The following is a 19977-nucleotide window of genomic DNA, read 5'->3' on the forward strand; positions in this document are numbered from 1 at the left end:
GTGAATGACATGACTGTGATAAGGCAGTGATACACTTCTAGATGAATTTGGCATCTCACTAATTAAAACAGTAAAAGATAAAGTCTTAATGTTGGGTTATATGTCTATATCCAAAAGCTAGTAATCACGACTGCTTTTGGCCACAATGAGTGAACAGAAACCAGATTGATCTTACTATCTTAAGTAAAAAAAAATGGACAAAACTGATGAAACAATGTTTTTCAAATTTTGGGGAACAAACACTAATCTCTGAGAGAGCAAAAATAAATGAGTCATAGCTTGCAGTCCAGAGAGAGTTTCCTAGTAGCAGTCTAGGGCTGCTACTAGCGTCCGCGGGCCAGCGGGGTTCAGTTACTGCTCTGAGGAGAGGCCCCCCCCCTTGAGGAATTTTTCCGGGCGCAGGACTTTTATGTGTCCACACGGCTTGATGCTCTGCAAATTGAGGCGACAGATGGGTCGCAGCATCTCCCCTTTCCGCCCCCTGCCCCTCCCCCGCGTAACACACACACACACACACACACACACACACACACACACACACACACACACACACACACACACACACACACACACACACACACACACACACACACACACACACACACACACACACTGATCCAAGAACCTCAGGGGATTTCCCGCAAGTCTACAGCTGAATTCTGATCAGTCTGTTCATTTGGGAAAATTCCCAAATAAAAATGTTAAAACCAGTGACTTAACTTTCTAATTTCAGAAATTATAATAAGAAAAGCAAATTAAAACCAAAGTAAGCAGAAGAAAGTTAATAAAGATAAGAGCAGGAATTATTAAAAGAGACGACAAAAGAGTAGAAAAAATGAATATAAGCAAAGCTAGTTCTTGAAACGGTCATAATGATAGTTCTCTAGCCACACTGACCAAGAAGAAAAAGAGAGAAGACAAGAATTACCAAAGACAAGAATGGTAGAAGGGACATCAATGAACATTCTATATTATACAGATACTAAAAGTTTAATTAGGGAATATTATTAAAAAGTTTATGACAATAAATTCAACAACACAGATGAAATGAAAACACACAAGCACATACAAGAAGAAATACATAAACTGAGTCACCCTACATCTACTAAAGAACTTAAATTTGTAGTTAATCATTTTTCTTTGACAAGAACTCCAACTCTTGATGGTTTCACTACTAACATATTCAAAAATTTACTGAAGAAATATTATCAATTAGGTACACAATTTCATTCCATGAGGCCAACATTTCCCTGATGCTAAAACACAAAAATGACATTCCAAGAGAACTTCATACCAGTATCTCTCAGGAACAGAGACACAAAAATCCTTAGCAAAATTTTAGTAAGTTGAATCTAATAACATATGAAAAGGATAAGACATCAAGACTTTTTGGCATATTTACCACCAGGGAAGTTGATGTAACCATTGAAAATCTATATAATTCAACATGTTAAAACTGTTTTAAAGTAATCTGTCCTAACCAGAACATTGAGGGGTGGGGGAGGAGAAAGAAACAAAATGCCATCAGATGGCAAAAGAAGTACTAGTGTTAATCACAGAAACATGATTATCTAGGTAGAAAATACTAAGGAATCTACAGAAAAGACTTTAGAACTAATGAGTGCATTTAGTAAGTTTACAGGATACAAATTCAATATACAATAATTGATTCTATTTATTGATACAAGCAATGATCAGCTAGAAATATTTTTTTAATTAATATCACTTTCAGTAACATTAAAACATAATAAATTAGGAATATATTTGATAAAAAAAAGTATAAGTTCAACACATTGAAAGCTGCAATATATTACTGAGAAAAATTAAAGCACTAAATAAGTGGAAAGATAAACTATGTCCATGTATCAGAATAATCAATATTATTAAAATATCACTTCTCCCCATATCACTCTATAGATTCAACACAATCTCTATAAAACTCTCAGCAGTTGACAGTATAGGAATTGATGAGTTTATTCCACAGTGTACATGGAAATGGAAAGGACCTAAGACCTAAGTTAATGAAGAAAAACTAATTAAAGAAGAACTGAAGCAGAGATGTAAAAGTGATATATTAAAAACAAAAAAACACTGAAAAGTTAGCAATATCCAAGAAACAAAGGGGATCCAAAAATATTATCAGATTGAAGAAAATCTGTCTAATGTCAAGGAGTAACAGATGTATATTCTATTGTAGTGATTTGTTTCTCCCTGTTGTTGCAAGATATTATATCTAGAGAGGACATGGCCATGTCAGAGAGCAGCTCACAGCTACTGGAGATGGTGGGAGTTTACAGGGACATAGCACATTTACATTGCAGGTCCAAGTAGGAGCACAAAGAGAACTGAAAATATTTCATTTCCTTTTCTTGCTAAGCTGAATTAAGTAATGTGCCATGTGATTATAGAACTACCTGCTTTGATTTTTATGAAAGCGTTTATCAAAGCACGTTGTAGTCATCTACTATTTGTCTTAGTCTTCTCCACTGTGCTGTATACAATTTGAGGAAAAGTACTTTTTTTTTTACTTTTTTTTCTTGTTTTATTATCATTTTTTTTAACATCTTTATTGGATTATAATAGCTTTACAATGGTGTGTTAGTTTCTGCTTTATAACAAAGTGAATCAGCTATACATAGAAAAACAAATACCATATGCTAACACATACATATGGACTCTAAAAAAAAAAAAAAAAAGAGGAAAAGTACTTTTAAAAACCTGTATCCTTAGTACCCAACTCTGTGTGGTTCATAGTATCATTCATTAAATATTTGCTAACTGAATGATACATGAATGCACAAGTGGGGAAATATATCTTTTGTTTTAGCCCAAATGATCATGTCAGAAAACAATAAGTGGACATTTTAAGAACATTTATTTTGGTTCTAGATAATAAGTGGGCATTTTAAGAACATTTATTTTGGATCTAGATAAGACAGATATTTCAAATACTTAGAACAATCTAAAAAAGAAGGAGAATTGCATATTTTATGATCATTTAAGTTCATTTCTATCCTAACATTATATGATATTACTTCCAGTCTTTAATATTCTCAGTACTATATGATACAGTTTCTAGTCCTCAAAAAAGTAATGGGGTTTGAGAAGAAGAAAAATAGTTATTATAAAAAGCACTAAGAAAGTGAAAAATTAGAGAATGAAGAGAAAATGCATATGGGTTATTTAATGTATTATTAGATGCAATTTAAAACAGTCATTAAGAAAATACCTATTATTACTAAAGGTAAACTGGTTGCAAAAATTTAGTTTCTCTACCTCTGTCAGCCTCTCTCTCTAAGGAAAAGGACAGAATGGAAAATACAAATACTGAAACAGTAATTTTCAGGGCAAGTTTTGTGCTACTTTCCTAAATAAAACAATTTTTTAAACAAATAACTATTTGTTACACGTCATCAGAAAAGTAACTTATCATAGATAATCACAGTCAAACAATAAACCTAATGCTTCTATAGCAGAGAGGGCAAAAAAGTGATGAAGATCAGAAAAGCAGTCAATCAATTTATGACTCAAATTTATAATGACTCAAAATCAAAGTATATGACAGTAAAATGATTTCTTATGACAATTATGAGGATAATAATATTATTTTTAACATGAGTGGAATAATTTATTTCTATATTTAAAATGTTATCACTTTGTCAACACTTACTTTTGCAAATATCCATATTTTTCCTATATATCATGTGAAAAAAACAAAATGTCACTAACATGTTTTTATCAATTTACCATTTTTGATAGGTCAAAATATTGAACATTTTAAATACATTTATCGGCTGTCAAGTATATATTTGTGATGGTACATACTCAGCTTCAGTGTCATAAGGCTTCTTTTATTGAAATATGAAATAATTCAGCCTTCAGTTGTTATCACTAATTGATACTAAATTAACTTTATTAAAAAATTCAATACCTTGATAGATACTCTGTACTGCATGATCTTTAATTTACTCATTTGAGAATGAATTTTTACCTAGGGAGTATTTTACAATTACTTTATATGAATGAATATTATTCTTTTATAAACAAGGTGAAAACGTAGTGTGCTTTCAAATAATTTCATGTGTGTGTTCCAGAGAATTGTTTCCAATGATTCTGTAGATATGCAAATAATAATTAGAAAATGAGATGTAAACAAAAAGATATTCAAGATGCATATTTCCTTATGAAAGAATAAGAAATATAAGTTCAGGTAAGAAATAAATGCAAATTTATGGAGTACCATTTTAATAAAAGATATGAGACTGGTATGTGGCAAAAACATGTTTTCCTCTTTGATTGTTTTCCCTTTTAATTGGGTCTTGAAGTGGTTTAATAACACAAGTAAGACATTTCAAATAATGAACACCTGAGATCAAACCCAGATTGCATTTTGTGTACTCAGTGAACATGGCAGGGATTTCAGCTTGTCAAAGGAGAAATCAAGGTAATCAAATACTGAAATAAAGTGAATTATCTTTTAAATTTATGCTGGCTGTTGTGAGAATTCAACAACAGAGAAATAAGGTATGAAAAGTGCTCAATAGTGTACCTGGCACAGACTGAGGGCTTAATAAGGAAAGGTATGACTATAAATACAAACAATTATTCAATAAAATTTACACTTTTTTTTTTTTTTTTTTTTTGCGGTACACGGGCCTCTCACCGCTGTGGCCTCTCCCGTTGCAGAGCACAGGCTCCGGAAGCGCAGGCTCAGCGGCCATGACTCACGGGCCCAGCCACTCCGCGGCATGTGGGATCTTCCCGGACCGGGGCACGAACCCGTGTACCCTGCTTCGGCAGGCGGACTCTCAACCACTGTGCCAGGAAAGCCCTACACTCTTTTAAGACATAGAATCATAGCTTTGAGGAAAATAAATAATTCAAGATTTTTAAAATCTTAATCTTCAGTAAATTTTTGAGTGGGACTCTGAAACATCTAGCCCACATATATTGCCCTGTTCCTCTATGTGAACACTCATATGCCCATAATTCATTCCCACCATACCAACTTAAACTAATCCCATTTTCTCTTTTTCTTAATACTATGTACATCATACTTTATTATCAGCAATTTCATTTTTATTCTTGCTCAGTTTTTCATCTCACATTAAATTTTTTGTCATGATCAGATTTGGCTCTTCCCCAGTTATGCTGCATTCAGTGCTGCTCTTTCTTTTTCTATTATTTGGTATTCTGTAAAGCTACCTTAATCTCTGATTTACCTACTTTCCCCAACCCCTTCAGTGAACGTTAATTGACTTATTTATGAATATATATTTATTAAGTGTCATCCATGTGACAGGTAGTATTACAGGCACTCGAGATACATCAGTGAACATAATAGCTAGAAATGTTTGCTCTGGAGTTATTTCTGCTTTAAGGAGGGTGTGGGAGATAGACCGTAAACAATAAATTTTAAAAAATGAAATTATAATGAACGTTAAAATTGATAATTGCTATAAAAAAGAACAGAATAAAGGGGATAGGAGTGAGCTAGTAGATCAATAGCAGGAGAAGAATTTTGCCGCAGGATGAATTGTACCTTGAGTATCATCCATATCTGATGTAGAAGATATTTAGATGAGACTGGACTTTAGAGTTCATGCTGGAATTAGTTAAGACTTTTGGAACTGTTGGGATGGAATGAATATATTTTGCATGTAAGAAAGACAAGAAGTGGGGTCGTGGGCAGGGGAAGAACACAACGGACTGAATGTTTATAGCCTTCTCATATTCACATGTTGAAATCTTAGCCCCCAATGTATGTGGGGCCTTCAGGAGGGAGGGGAATAATTAGATCATGAGAGTGGACCCCTCATGAATAGGATTAGTGCCATTCTAAAAGGACCCTAGAGAGTGCTCATCCTTTTTCCACCATGTGAAGTTACAAGGTGAAGTATGCAATTCAGAATAGAACTCTCAACAGTACCCAACCATGCTGACACCCTGATCTCAAATTTTCAGCCTCCAGAACTGTAAGAAATAAATTTTTGTTTTTGATAAGCCACTAAGTCTACGGTAATTTGTGATAGCAACCTGAAATAAGACAGGATGGTAGATTTCCATTTGAAACAGAATGGTCAGGGCAGGGCTCATTTAGCAGAGGAAAGTGGGAGAACATAAAGGTATTAGCCTCATGGATACTTGAGGGAAGAGAATTTCAGGAAAAGGAGAGAGCCGGTTTTAAAGCTAGGAATTTTTGAGAAACTCCAAGGAAGCAATTGCACCTAAAATAAAGTGAGTAGGAGGTAGAGTATTTGGAGGGGAAGTCAGAGACATAACAGCAGACAGATTTTGTATAGACTCATAAGCCATGAAAGAGATAGCCTATGTTGCTTTTACACAGAGGAATAGAGAGTTATTGAAGGGTTTTGAGCAGAACAGTGTTAAGATCTGAATTAACATTTTGGAAGAATCATTTTTATGTTGAGAACAGAAAACACGGGATGAGGAGTGGTGGCAACAATGAAAAAGGACCAAAATTTCCATTTCATTTATTTCCATTTTTTATGTCCATATAATCAATGTCAATCTATTCACTTTGCAATTCACTTTTTCTACTTTCTAGGTTATTTAGGTCTCAGGTTATATTTTTCTTTTACTGCAATATCTGCTGCCGGTATTGGTAACTCTAACATCCATTTTGATCATCTATTAAATAGCTAACATCAAATATCCCTAACTCGTTTTACTCCATTGATATTTATGTCACACTGCACCCTGGCCATATCCCAAATCCTGGATACACAAAGAATATCCCACCTTTCAGATAGGGAATTTGTTCTAACACCTCTCTTCTTAAGAGTTCTTATCTCATCTTGCAAGATTATTACAGCTTTTGGATTATGTCACCTGAACTGACCCTGATATATGTTCCTTAATTTCACCAAGATTGTTAACATTCCCTAGCAAAATGAAATTATACCTTAATATAAATTTTAGACTCAGTTATAGCAAACAAATTCTTAGTACCATCCTTGTCAATTTATTAATGTCATTTCCCTGCTTTTAATCATTTATGCAATATTTAATTTGAAGTGTTTTTTACCTTGAACTTAAGGTTCAGGTAAAAATCCATCAACGTTAATTAAAGCATGCAGTGAGATAATGAGCTTGATTTAAGTAGAGGATCATATTTTTAGATTCACTGCTGCATTTCTACTTCTTCTGTATTCCCACTACCAAAGCCAAAATGCTATTTCCAGAACATTTTGTGTCCTGAGATAATAAAAGAGAAGTGTAAAAAGATGTGCAACATGAATTCCACTGCAGTGTTATTTATGAGACAATAGATACAAATTAAATATGCAGCAGTGGGAGACAGTAAATTATATCATGTTATATCACCTGAATGGACTATTATACAGCCAGTAAAATTAACAGATATAAAACTGCATTATCTTGAAAATGACTCTGATAAGGAAAATCTAAAAATTTAATACTCTATCTCTTCAATGATTGTGAAGACTATATATGTGGCCAAAAACTGGAATGAAGTATTGAAAATAAAAATATGATTTGTTAAAGTGGTCAGTTTACTAGTGATATTTTACTAGAGTTTTCATTTTTATAATATCTGGTTAACAATATTTAAGATCTCTAAGGAAATGTCTTGAATTTACATAGTCATATGATTTTGGTCAATCAAGGGATGAATATGCATATTTGAATACATAGAATGGACTAGATCCAACATGTGCATCTCCCTATCCATAAATAATGTTTAGAATTGTAACCCTCATAAGGAAGTCCAAATCCCATCTTGCAAAATTTTTCCTTTTGCTTCTATTATAAAGGATGCTTTTATTTTCAGATTTTCTGTTGCATTTCAACTACTGATAATCTGCAAATCATTTTTGGCATGTATCCCATGTCATATGCAGGTTTATAAAATGTTTTACACATTATCAGTAAGTTCATTCTTTTTGTCATTTCTCACAGGTGTGAAACAAATTAATTCTAACACTGTTTTCCCTTTAACTGATTAAAATTACTGTTATTTTGACAATTTTGTATACTTTTGGAATCAGCAATGCTAGATTTTGTTTACGGATTATTTATGAAGAATAGTATGAAATCTCCAAACCAGCTGCATTATATTGTTGAGCTCTCCAAAGAACACTTGCTATTATTTCTCTCTCTCTGTCTTTGTCTTTCTTTTCCCCTCTAGTTTTACATCAGGCTACACTGTTTTCTGGAGTGAAAATGATGATCGTATCTGTTGTAATTCTAAAGTTTCTTCAAGTGAAAAAGGATATGTAAATCTTACATTATCTATAATTCTATCTGTATTTGGAATGAAATGTTATTAGATTAGCATTGAAAAATGATTTTTAAAAAAACATCTTTTTATTGTCTAGGAATATTTTTTTGGTCTAAACCTGTATCTTCTAATATAATTTTGCAGCAAATACCCTATGTTACAAAATTTAACTTGAACATATTTCTATACTGTTCCTCTTCCTTAGTATTTTTTCCTCCAATTATTAAAGGGTTTGAAACAGTGCTTATTCACATCTACTTCCTTAAAAATATTCAAGTTACTTTATACACTGCCTTTTTTGATCCAAAAAACTCAATACAAGATACTACTATATACTATCCATATCTTTTCATATACTTAATAGACTTGCAGATGTATTGGTTTAGATTTTTGTCATTGTGATATCATCTCAGTATATAAATTGTACCCACAAGTTAACCATTTAAATGTACAATAATTAATTGAATCAATTATATTGGATTATTGAGTTTCAGTATGGTAGAAACCCAAGCAGGGATACGTAATTTCTAAATAAAAATATTAAGTATAATAAGAAAAGTCTTCTCCTAATTTACCCATCAAAGACTGGCTTTACAAAATAAGTATAAAATTTTAATTATTTTCAAAAGGTACCTTACCTGTCAAAAATGTATTTTTGAGTAGCTTTATGGGTAAAATTATTTCACTTTTAGTTGTAACGCATCAGAATTCTCTGGAAGCCTAATTTAATATATGAGGCTTTTCAGGAAAATCATGAGTGTTTCAAAACTATTAAGTGTCAAGCCAGATAACATAGACTCTGGAGTCTATCTTGTGAAATTTGGACTGGAGGAATGGATAGGAAATCTTCTTAATGTTGTTTCTAAAACCCCTTCTGGCCATTCTGTCCCATAGCTTCCTGTGGCTCCAGGCAGGTCTTAATTCATTGCCGGCCATGCTGCCTACCATATGACTTTGCTACTGTGACCACAGCCGCCTGGATCAAAGGAGAGCACTAGGCTCAAGGGAAGATCAACCACATGTTGATCAGTGGACTTTATAAAATTCCTTAGTAATGAATGTTTTAGCTGACAGGGAACAGGTGACTAAATTAAACCATAAAAATCTTTCGGTGAGGAATTTGAAAGTGTTATTTTATAAAAAGCCAGTGTTTACCAGCAGCTGCTGGAGCTGAGAGACACAGGAGGAAAGGGTTATCAGAGGCTGCAGGGAGAAGGAAAGAATAAGATTAATAATACTTATATTATGAACACAACCACTACTAGTTGTAATGTATAGAAATAACCGGTGAATAGCAAAAGGAGACTAGAGGGAGCAGGTAAATCATGAAAATGATGCAGTACTAAAATGAAGAAGGAATTTTCACTATTGATACCTTAGCAAGATAATATTATCACAGGGTATACTGGCCACTCTAGATCCTGAATTACCTCCTGGTTCCCATTATCTAGTTTATAAGAGGTATGACAGTACTGCAGTTCTGAATTTCACTTGCATGTCCTGGTCTATCTACTATTCCTGGATTCCCCCAAGGCTTGGCTGTAACAAGGAAATAAACTTTCTCCTTATTTCCTTGTATATATTTTTAACCAACTCCCTTTTTCTAATCTAAATAAGTTTACATCTAAAGAAGATTAACACAGAATTCAGTCACTCTAAGGAGAGTTAACAACTTCAAGTGTTTTTTGGTACTTAGTCAAAAGTATGACCCCAAACTTATTTCAACTAGAAGTAAATGATCACAGAGAACACAGCTGTAAGGAGGAATGCAATCTACTGCATATAACTTTACAAATAGTGCTAACCCAACCCTTTTCTCAACAAGTCAACTTTTTATAATTTAATTGTTCAGTAGCAGTTCAAATAAATATATAATTCCTCATGTTGTAGAGAATGATTATACTTATAACTAAACACTGAAAATAATTCATAAACATCTATGATATCACTTTAAGAAAGCCATCAAGAAATGTGTGTATAAATGAAATTCTTTGATGTTAGGAATTGTCACCAGCAGTGCAAAGAAATATGTCATATAAGATCAAGGAATTTTAGGGGGAAGATGGCGGAAGAGTACGATGCGGAGATCACCTTCCTCCCCACAGATACACCAGAAGTACATCTACACATGGAACAACTCCTACAGAACACCTACTGAACGCTGGCAGAAGACCTCAGACCCACGTACCTGAGTAGGGCAAAAGAAAAAAGAAACAACAGAGACAAAAGGATAGGGACGGGACCTGCACCAGTGGGAGTGAGCTGTGAAGGAGGAAATGTCTCCACACACTAGGAAGCTCCTTCGCGGGCGGAGACTGCGGGTGGCGGAGGAGGAAGCTTCGGAGCCGCGGAGGAGAGTGCAGCAACAGGGGTGCGGAGGGCAAAGGGAGGAGTTTCCTGCACAGAGGGTCGGTGCCGACTGGCACTCACCAGCCCGAGAGGCTTGTCTGCTCACCCGCCAGGACGGGTGGGGCTGGGACCTGAGGCTCGGGCTTCGGTCGGATCCCAGGGAGAGGACTGGGGTTGGCAGCATGAACACAGCCTGCTGGGGGTTAGTGTGCCACGGCTAGCCGGGAGGGAGTCCGGGGAAAAGTCTGGACCTGCCGAAGAGGCAAGAGACTTTTTCTTACCTCTTTGTTTCCTGGTGCACGAGGAGAGGGGATTGACAGCGCTGCTTAAAGGAGCTCCAGGGATGGTCGCGAGCTGCGGCTAACAGCGCAGAAGCCAGAGACGCTAAAGGCTGCTGCTGCCGCCACCAAGAAGCCTGTGTGCGAGCACAAGTGACTCTCCACACCTCCCCTCCCGGGAGCCTGTACAGCCCGCCACTGCCAGGGTCTCGGGATCCAGGGTCAGCTCCTCCGGGAGAACGCATGGCGCACCTCAGGCTGGTGCAACGTCACGCCGGCCTCTGCCACCACAGGGTCGCCCCGCACTCCGTGCCCCTCCCTCCTCCCGGCCTGAGTGAGCCAGAGCCCCCGAATCAGCGGCTCCTTTAACCCCGTCCTGTGTTGAGCGAAGAACAGACGCCCTCCAGCGACCTACACGTAGAGGCGGGGCCAAATCCAAAGCTGAAACCTGGGAGCTGTGCGAACAAAGAAGAGAAAGGGAAATCTCTCCCAGCAGCCTCAGAAGCAGCGGATTAAAGCTCCACAATCAACTTGATGTACCCTGCAGCTGTGGAACACCTGAATAGACAATGAATCATCCCAAACTGAGGAGGTGGCCTTTGAGAGCAATATTTATTATTTTTTTCCCATTTTCCTCCTTTTGTGAGTGTGTATGTGTATGCTTCTGTGTGAGATTTTGTCTGTATAGCTTTGCTTTCACCATTTGTCCTAGCGTCCTATCAGTCCGTTGTTTTTTTTTTTTACTTTTTAAAAATTTTTTAAATAATTATTTTCTTATTTTAATAACTTTATTTCTATTTGTATTTTTTGTGGTATGCGGGCCTCTCACTGTTGTGGCCTCTCCCATTGTGGAGCACAAGCTCCAGACACACAGGCTCAGTGGCCATGGCTCACGGGCCCAGCCACTCCACTGGCATGTGGGATCTTCCTGGACCGGGGCATGAACCCATGTCCCCTGCATCGGCAGGCAGACTCTCAACCAAGCGCCACCAGGGAAGCCCTAATAACTTTATTTTTTTTACCATACTTTATTTTATTTTATCCTCTTTCTTTCTTTCTACTTTTTCTCCCTTTTATTCTGAGCCGTGTGGATGAAATGCTCTTGGTGCTGCAGCCAGGAGTCAGTGCTCTGCCTCTGAGGTGGGAGAGCCAACTTCAGGACACTGGTCCACAAGAGACCTCCCAGCTTCACATAATATAAAATGGCGAAAATCTCTCAGAGATCTCCATCTCAACACCAACACCCAGCTTCACTCAACGACCAGCAAGCTCCAGTGCTGGACACCCTATGCCAAACAACTAGCAAGACAGGAACACAACACCACCCATTAGCAGAGAGGCTGCCTAAAATCATAATAAGTCCACAGACACCCCAAAACATACCACCAGATGTGAACATGCCCACCAGAAAGACAAGATCCAGCCTCATCCACCAGAACACAGGCACTAGTCCCCTCCACCAGGAAGCCTACACAACCCACTGAACCAACTTTAGCCACTGGGGACAGACACCAAAAACAATGGGAACTACGAACCTGCAGCCTGCAAAAAGGAGACCCCAAACAAAGTAAGATAAGCAAAATGAGAAGACAGAAAAACACACAGCAGATGAAGGAGCAAGATAAAAACCCACCAGACCTAACAAATGAAGAAGAAACAGGCAGTCTACCTGAAAAAGAATTCAGAATGATAGTAAAGATGATCCAAAATCTTGGAAATAAAATAGAGAAAATGCAAGAAACATTTAACAAGGACCTAGAAGAACTAAAGATGAAACAAAGAATGATGAACAACACAATAAATGAAAAATACTCTAGATGGGATCAATATCAGAATAACTGAGGCAGAAGAACGGATAACTGACCCGGAAGATAAAATAGTGGAAATAACTACTGCAGAGCAGAATAAAGAAAAAACAATGAAAAGAAATGACGACAGTCTCAGAGACCTCTGGGACAACAGAGCAGAATAAAGAAAAAACAATGAAAAGAAATGAGGACAGTCTCAGAGACCTCTGGGACAACATTAAACGCACCAACATTTGACTTATAGGGGTTCCAGAAGAAGAACAGAAAAAGAAAGGGACTGAGATAATATTTGAAGAGATTATAGTTGAAAACTTCCCCAGTATGGGAAAGGAAATAGTTAATCAAGTCCAGGAAGCACAGAGTCCCATACAGGATAAATCCAAGGAGAAATACACCAAGACACATATTAATCAAACTGTCAAAAATTAAATACAAAGAAAGCATATTAAAAGCAGCAAGGGAAAAACAACAAATAACACACAAGGGAAACCCCATAAGGTTAACAGCTGATCTTTCAGCAGAAACTCTGCAAGCCAGAAGGGACTGGCAGGACATATTCAAAGTGATGAAGGAGAAGAACCTACAACCAAGATTACTCTACCCAGCAAGGATCTCATTCAGATTTGATGGAGAAATTAAAACCTTTACAGACAAGCAAAAGCTGAGAGAGTTCAGCACCACCAAACCAGCTTTACAACAAATGCTAAAGGATCTTCTCTAGGCAAGAAACACAAGAGAAGGAAAAGACCTATAATAACAAACCCAAAACAGTTAAGAATATGGGAATAGGAACATACATATAGGTAATTACCTTAAATGTAAATGGATTAAATGCTCCCACCAAAAGACACAGACTGGCTGAATGGATACAAAAATACACCCGAATATATGCTGTCTACAAGAGACCCACTTCAGACCCAGAGACACATACAGACTGAAAGTGAGGGGATGGAAAAAGATATTCCATGCAAATGGAAACCAAAAGAAAGCTGGAGTAGCAATTCTCATATCAGACAAAATAGACTTTAAAATAAAGACTATTAGAAGAGACAAAGAAGGACATTACATAATGATCAAGGGATCGATCCAAGAAGAAGATATAACAATTGTAAATATTTATGCACCCAACATAGGAGTACCTCAATGCATAAGGCAAATACTAACAGCCATAAAAGGGGAAGTCGACAGTAACACATTCATAGGAGGGGACTTTAACACCTCACTTTCACCAATGGACAGATCATCCAAAATGAAAATAAATAAACACAAGCTTTAAATAATACATTAAACAAGATGGACTTAATTGATATTTATAGGACATTACATCCAAAAACAACAAAATACACATTTTTCTCAAGTGCTCTTGGAACATTCTCCAGGATAGATCATATCCTGTGTCACAAATCAAGCCTTGGTAAATTTAAGAAAATTGAAATTGTATCAAGTATCATTTCCGACCACAACGCTATGAGACTAGATATCAATTACAGGAAAAGATCTGTAAAAAATACAAACACATGGAGGCTAAACAATACACTACTTAATAACGAAGTGATCACTGAAGAAATCAAAGAGGAAATAAAAAAATGCCTAGAAACAAATGACAATGGAGACACGACGACCCAAAACCTACGGGATGCAGCACAAGCAGTTCTAAGAGGGAAGTTTATAGCAATACAATCTTACCTTAAGAAACAGGAAACACCTCAAATAAACAACCTAACCTTGCATCTAAAGCAATTAGAGAAAGAAGAACAAAAAAATAAAACCAAAGCTAGCAGAAGGAAAGAAATCATAAAGATCAGATCAGAAATAAATGAAAAAGAAATGAAGGAAACAATAGCAAAGATCAATAAAACTAAAAGCTGGTTCTTTGAGAAGATAAACAAAAATGATAAACCATTAGCCAGACTCATCAAGAAAAAAAGGGAGAAGACTCAAATCAATAGAATTAGAAATGAAAAAGGAGAGGTAACAACTGACAATGCAGAAATACAAAAGATCATGAGAAATTACTACAAGCAACTCTATGCCAAGAAAATGGACAACCTGGAAGAAATGGACAAATTCTTAGAAATGCACAACCTGCCAAGACTGAATCAGGAAGAAATAGAAAATATGAACAGACCAATCACAAGTACTGAAATTGAAACTGTGATTAAAAATCTTCCAACAAACAAAAGCCCAGGACCAGATGGCTTCACAAGCAAATTCTACCAAACATTTAGAGAAGAGCTAATACCTATCCTTCTCAAACTCTTCCAAAATATAGCAGAGGGAGGAACACTCCCAAACTCATTCTACGAGGCCGTCATCACCCTGATACCAAAACCAGACAAGGATGTCACAAGGAAAGAAAACTACAGGCCAATATCACTGATGAACATAGATGCAAAACTCCTCAACAAAATACTAGCAAACAGAATCCAACAGCACATTAAAAGGATCATACACCATGATCAAGTGGGGTTTATTCCAGGAAAGGAAGAATTCTTCAATATACGCAAATCAATCAATGTGATACACCATATTAACAAATTGAAGGAGAAAAACCATATGGTCATATCAGTAGATGCAGAGAAAGCTTTTGACAAAATTCAACACCAGTTTATGATAAACACCCTCCAGAAAGTAGGCATAGAGGGAACTTACCTCAACATAATAAAGACCATATATGACAAACCCACAGCCAACATTGTCCTCAATGGTGAAAAACTGAAAGCATTTCCACTAAGATCAGGAACAAGACAAGGTTGCCCATTCTCACTACTCTTATTCAACATAGTTTTGGAAGTTTTAGCCACAGCAATCAGAGAAGAAAAGGAAATAAAAGGAATCCAAATTGGAAAAGAAGAAGTAAAGCTGTCACTGTTTGCAGATGACATGATACTGTACATAGAGAATCCTAAAGATGTTACCAGAAAACTACTAGAGCTAATCAATGAATTTGGTAAAGCAGCAGGATACAAAAATTAATGCACAGAAATCTCTTGCATTCCTATACACTAATGAGGAAAAATCTGAAAGTGAAATCAAGAAAACACTCCCAGTTACCACTGCAACAAAAAGAATAAAATATCTAGGAATAAACCTACCTAAGGAGACAAAAGACCTGTATGCAGAAAATTATAAGACACTGATGAAAGAAATTAAAGATGATACAAATAGATGGAGAGACATACCATGTTCTTGGATTGGAAGAATCAACATTGTGAAAATGACTCTACTACCCAAAGCAATCTACAGATTCAATGCAATCCGTATCAAACTATCACTGGCATTTTTCACAGAACTAGAACAAAAAATTTCACAATTTGTATGGAAACACAAAAGACCCCGAATAGCCAAATCAATCTTGAGAACGAAAAACAGAGCTGGAGGAATCAGGCTCCCTGACTTCAGACTATACTACAAAGCTACAGTAATCAAGACGATAGGGTACTGGCACAAAAACAGAAAGATAGATCAATGGAACAGGATAGAAATCCCAGAGATAAACCCACGCACATATGGTCACCTTATCTTTGATAAAGGAGGCAGGAATGTACAGTGGAGAAAGGACAGCCTCTTCAATAAGTGGTGCTGGGAAAACTGGATAGGTACATGTAAAAGTATGAGATTAGAACACTCCCTAACACCATACACAAAAATAAGCTCAAAATGGATTAAAGACCTAAATGTAAGGCCAGAAACTATCAAACTCTTAGAGGATAACATAGGCAGAACACTCTATGACATAAATCACAGCAAGATCCTTTTTGGCCCACCTCCTAGAGAAATGGAAATAAAAACAAACATAAACAAATGGGACCTAATGAAACTTAAAACCTTTTGCACAGCAAAGGAGACCATAAACAAGACCAAAAGACAACCCTCAGAATGGGAGAAATATTTGCAAATGAAGCAACTGAGAAAGGATTAATCTCCAAAATTTACAAGCAGCTCATGCAGCTCAATAACAAAAAAACAAACCACCCAATCCAAAAATGGGCAGAAGATCTAAATAGACATTTCTCCAAAGAAGATATGCAGACTGCCAACAAACACATGAAGGAATGCTTAACATCATTAATCATTAGATAAATGCAAATCAAAACTACAATGAGATATCATCTCACACCAGTCAGAATGGCCATCATCAAAATATCTAGAAACAATAAATGCTGGAGAGGGTGTGGAGAAAAGGGAACCCTCTTGCACTGCTGGTGGGAATGTGAATTGGTACAGCCACTATGGAGAACAGTATGGAGGTTCCTTAAAAAACTACAAATAGAACTACCATATGACCCAGCAATCCCACTACTGGGCGTATACCCTGAGAAAACCATAATTCAAACAGAGTCATGTACCAAAATGTTCATTGCAGCTCTATTTACAATAGCCCAGAGATGGAAACAACCTAAGTGTCCATCATCGGATGAATGGATAAAGAAGACGTGGCACGTATATACAATGGAATATTACTCAGCCATAAAATGAAACGAAATTGAGCTATTTGTAATGAGGTGGATGGACCTAGAGTCTGTTATACAGAGTGAAGTAAGTCAGAAAGAGAAAGACAAATACCGTATGCTAACACATATATATGGAATTTAAGAAAAAAAATGTCATGAAGAACTTAGGGATAAGACAGGAATAAAGACACAGACCTACTAGAGAATGGACTTGAGGATATGGGGAGGGGGAAGGGTAAGCTGTGACAAAGTGAGAGAGTGGCATGGACATATATACACTTCCAAACGTAAAATAGACAGCTAGTGGGAAGCAGCCGCATAGCTCGGTGAGAGATCAGCTCGGTGCTTTGTGACCACCTAGAGGGGTGGGATAGGGAGGGTGGGAGGGAGGCAGACGCAAGAGGGAAGAGATATGGGAACATATGTGTATGTATAACTGATTCACTTTGTTATAAAGCAGAAACTAACACATAATTGTAAAGCGATTATACTCCAATAAAGATGTAAAAAAAAAAAAAAGATAAAGTTAGTTTAATTTTTTTTTTCTTTTTTTTTTTTTTTTTCGTTACGCGGGCCTCTCACTGTTGGGGCCTCTCCCGTTGCGGAGCACAGGCTCCGGACGCACAGGCTCAGTGGCCATGGCTCACGGGCCCAGCCGCTCCGCGGCATGTGGGATCTTCCCGGACCGGGGCACGAACCCATGTCCCCTGCATCGGCAGGCGGACTCTCAACCACTGCACCACCAGGGAAGTTATTTTAATACAAATAATAAAAACAAAACAACAAAGATGATAAAAACATTTTTAAATATAATACAGTACCTAAATTAAAAAAAAAACTAAAAAGATCAAGAATACTTACAGTGAATTTATAGTGTTAAAAGATAAACTGAGGCATATTAAAAATTTTAAGTGTTTTTTTTCTCAGCAAAAGTTGATTCATCTAATCTAGCCGATAGAAACAAGCTCCAAGGAGCTGTACAAAATGAAGACTTCATAGGCAGAAGAGAGTCAGGAGAAGTTATACTAGGCAGAAAAGCAGGTTGGTTATTACAAGGTTACTTTCTTTTAGGGGTCTATCAGGCAGATTACCTAACTAGTGCTTATCAGGTGATTCTTGATTGACTGGTTTAAGATTCCATTTCTGAGAGAGTCGAAACTAATTAAATTAAGTTTGGTTGTGATGTGGAGCTTAGCATAAATGGTCCATTTGGAGCCTGTTATCTTTTTTTTTAACAATAGCCATATTTCAATTAGTAATTTCCTTATCTTTATTGTTCATCCTAAACACTAATCTATGTTTTAGGTGGGATTTTCCTCTTTTCCTATAAATATTCCTTTTCAGCTTTTCTCTTAACGAATATGCACCTTTGGGAAATCAGTGGGAATGAGCAGTTCCTCTTCATATGGCATTAATAAAAATTTTAAAATATGCTACAGATATTTGGAAATAAATGTAAATAGTAGTATAAAGTGAAAAGCAATAATAGGAATATTCGAAAGGTAATAGAGAAAATAAATCTTTAAAAGAGAAATTAACAAAACAGGGGAAAGAGAAGCATAAAATATAGATAGGAACTATCTTTTAAAAATTTACAACAATAGGGCTTCCCTGGTGGTGCAGTGGTTAAGAATCCACCTGCCAATGCAGGGGGCGTGAGTTCGAGGCCTGGTCTGGGAAGATCCCACATGCCGCAGAGCAACTAAGCTCTTGCTCCACAACTACTGAGCCTGTGCTCTAGAGCCCACGAGCCACAACTACTGAGCCCACGCGCTACAACTACTGAAGCCCGCACGCCTAGAGCCCGTGCTCCACAACAAGAGAAGCCACCACAATGAGAAGCTCGTGCACCACAATGAAGAGTAGCCCCCGCTTGCCCCAACTAGAGAAAGCCCGCCCACAGCAACAAAGACCCAACGCAGCCAAAATAAAAAAAAAAATTTTTTAGTTTACAACAATTAGTGTTCTAGAATTCAAGTAAAAAATAAGGAAAAAAAGTCCAAAAATATAGGCTGATATATATGTATGTATAACTGAATCACTTTGCTGTACATCTGAAACTAATACAACATTGTAAATCAACTATACTTCAATTTTTAAAAATTAAAAAATATATATAAGCTGAAACTAAGATACAATCAAGAACTAACTATGAATATAATTAAAGTATCTTCTCAAACCTTTAGTAAGATATTTATGAGAGGGGCCTCTCTGTAAGTGTACATGGTTTTGACTGTATTTTGATTTATATTATTAATTTTAAAACATAAAATAAATACAGCTCTAAGAAATTCCCTTGTATCAATTTGATAACTTTTTTCTATTTTCTCTATGATTTTCTTTGGAATTCTAATAGGAGGATACTGAGACTGCTGAAAAGAACTTCTATAATTCTTATTTATCTATGTTACTCTTCGTCTCTTTGGGGTTTTGTTCTGCTTTCTGTGTCATTTCTAATATTCCAATATTTTTATTGCTTGCCTAATAATTTCTGCAATTATATTTGTAATTTGAAAAATTATTTATTACTGAATCATTCTTGTGACTCTTCATTTCACTTCAACACTTAGAGGCCATTGTAGGGTTGTTAATTGACCTAATTTCAATAATTTTGTGTCACAGGGAATAGGGAGGCCTGATAAGAAGGAGAGAGATGGGGGAACTGCCAATTAGCGGAGTGGTCAGAACACATACAACATTTACTGATTAAGTTCACCATATTATATGGGCATAGTTTGTGATGCTTCAAAACAATTACAATAGTAATATCAAAGATCACTGATCACAGATCACCATAACAAATATAATCATAATGAAAATATTTA

This window comes from Grampus griseus (assembly GCF_964374135.1).
Source record: "Grampus griseus genome assembly, chromosome: 4".
Classification (NCBI taxonomy): Eukaryota; Metazoa; Chordata; class Mammalia; order Artiodactyla; family Delphinidae; genus Grampus; species Grampus griseus.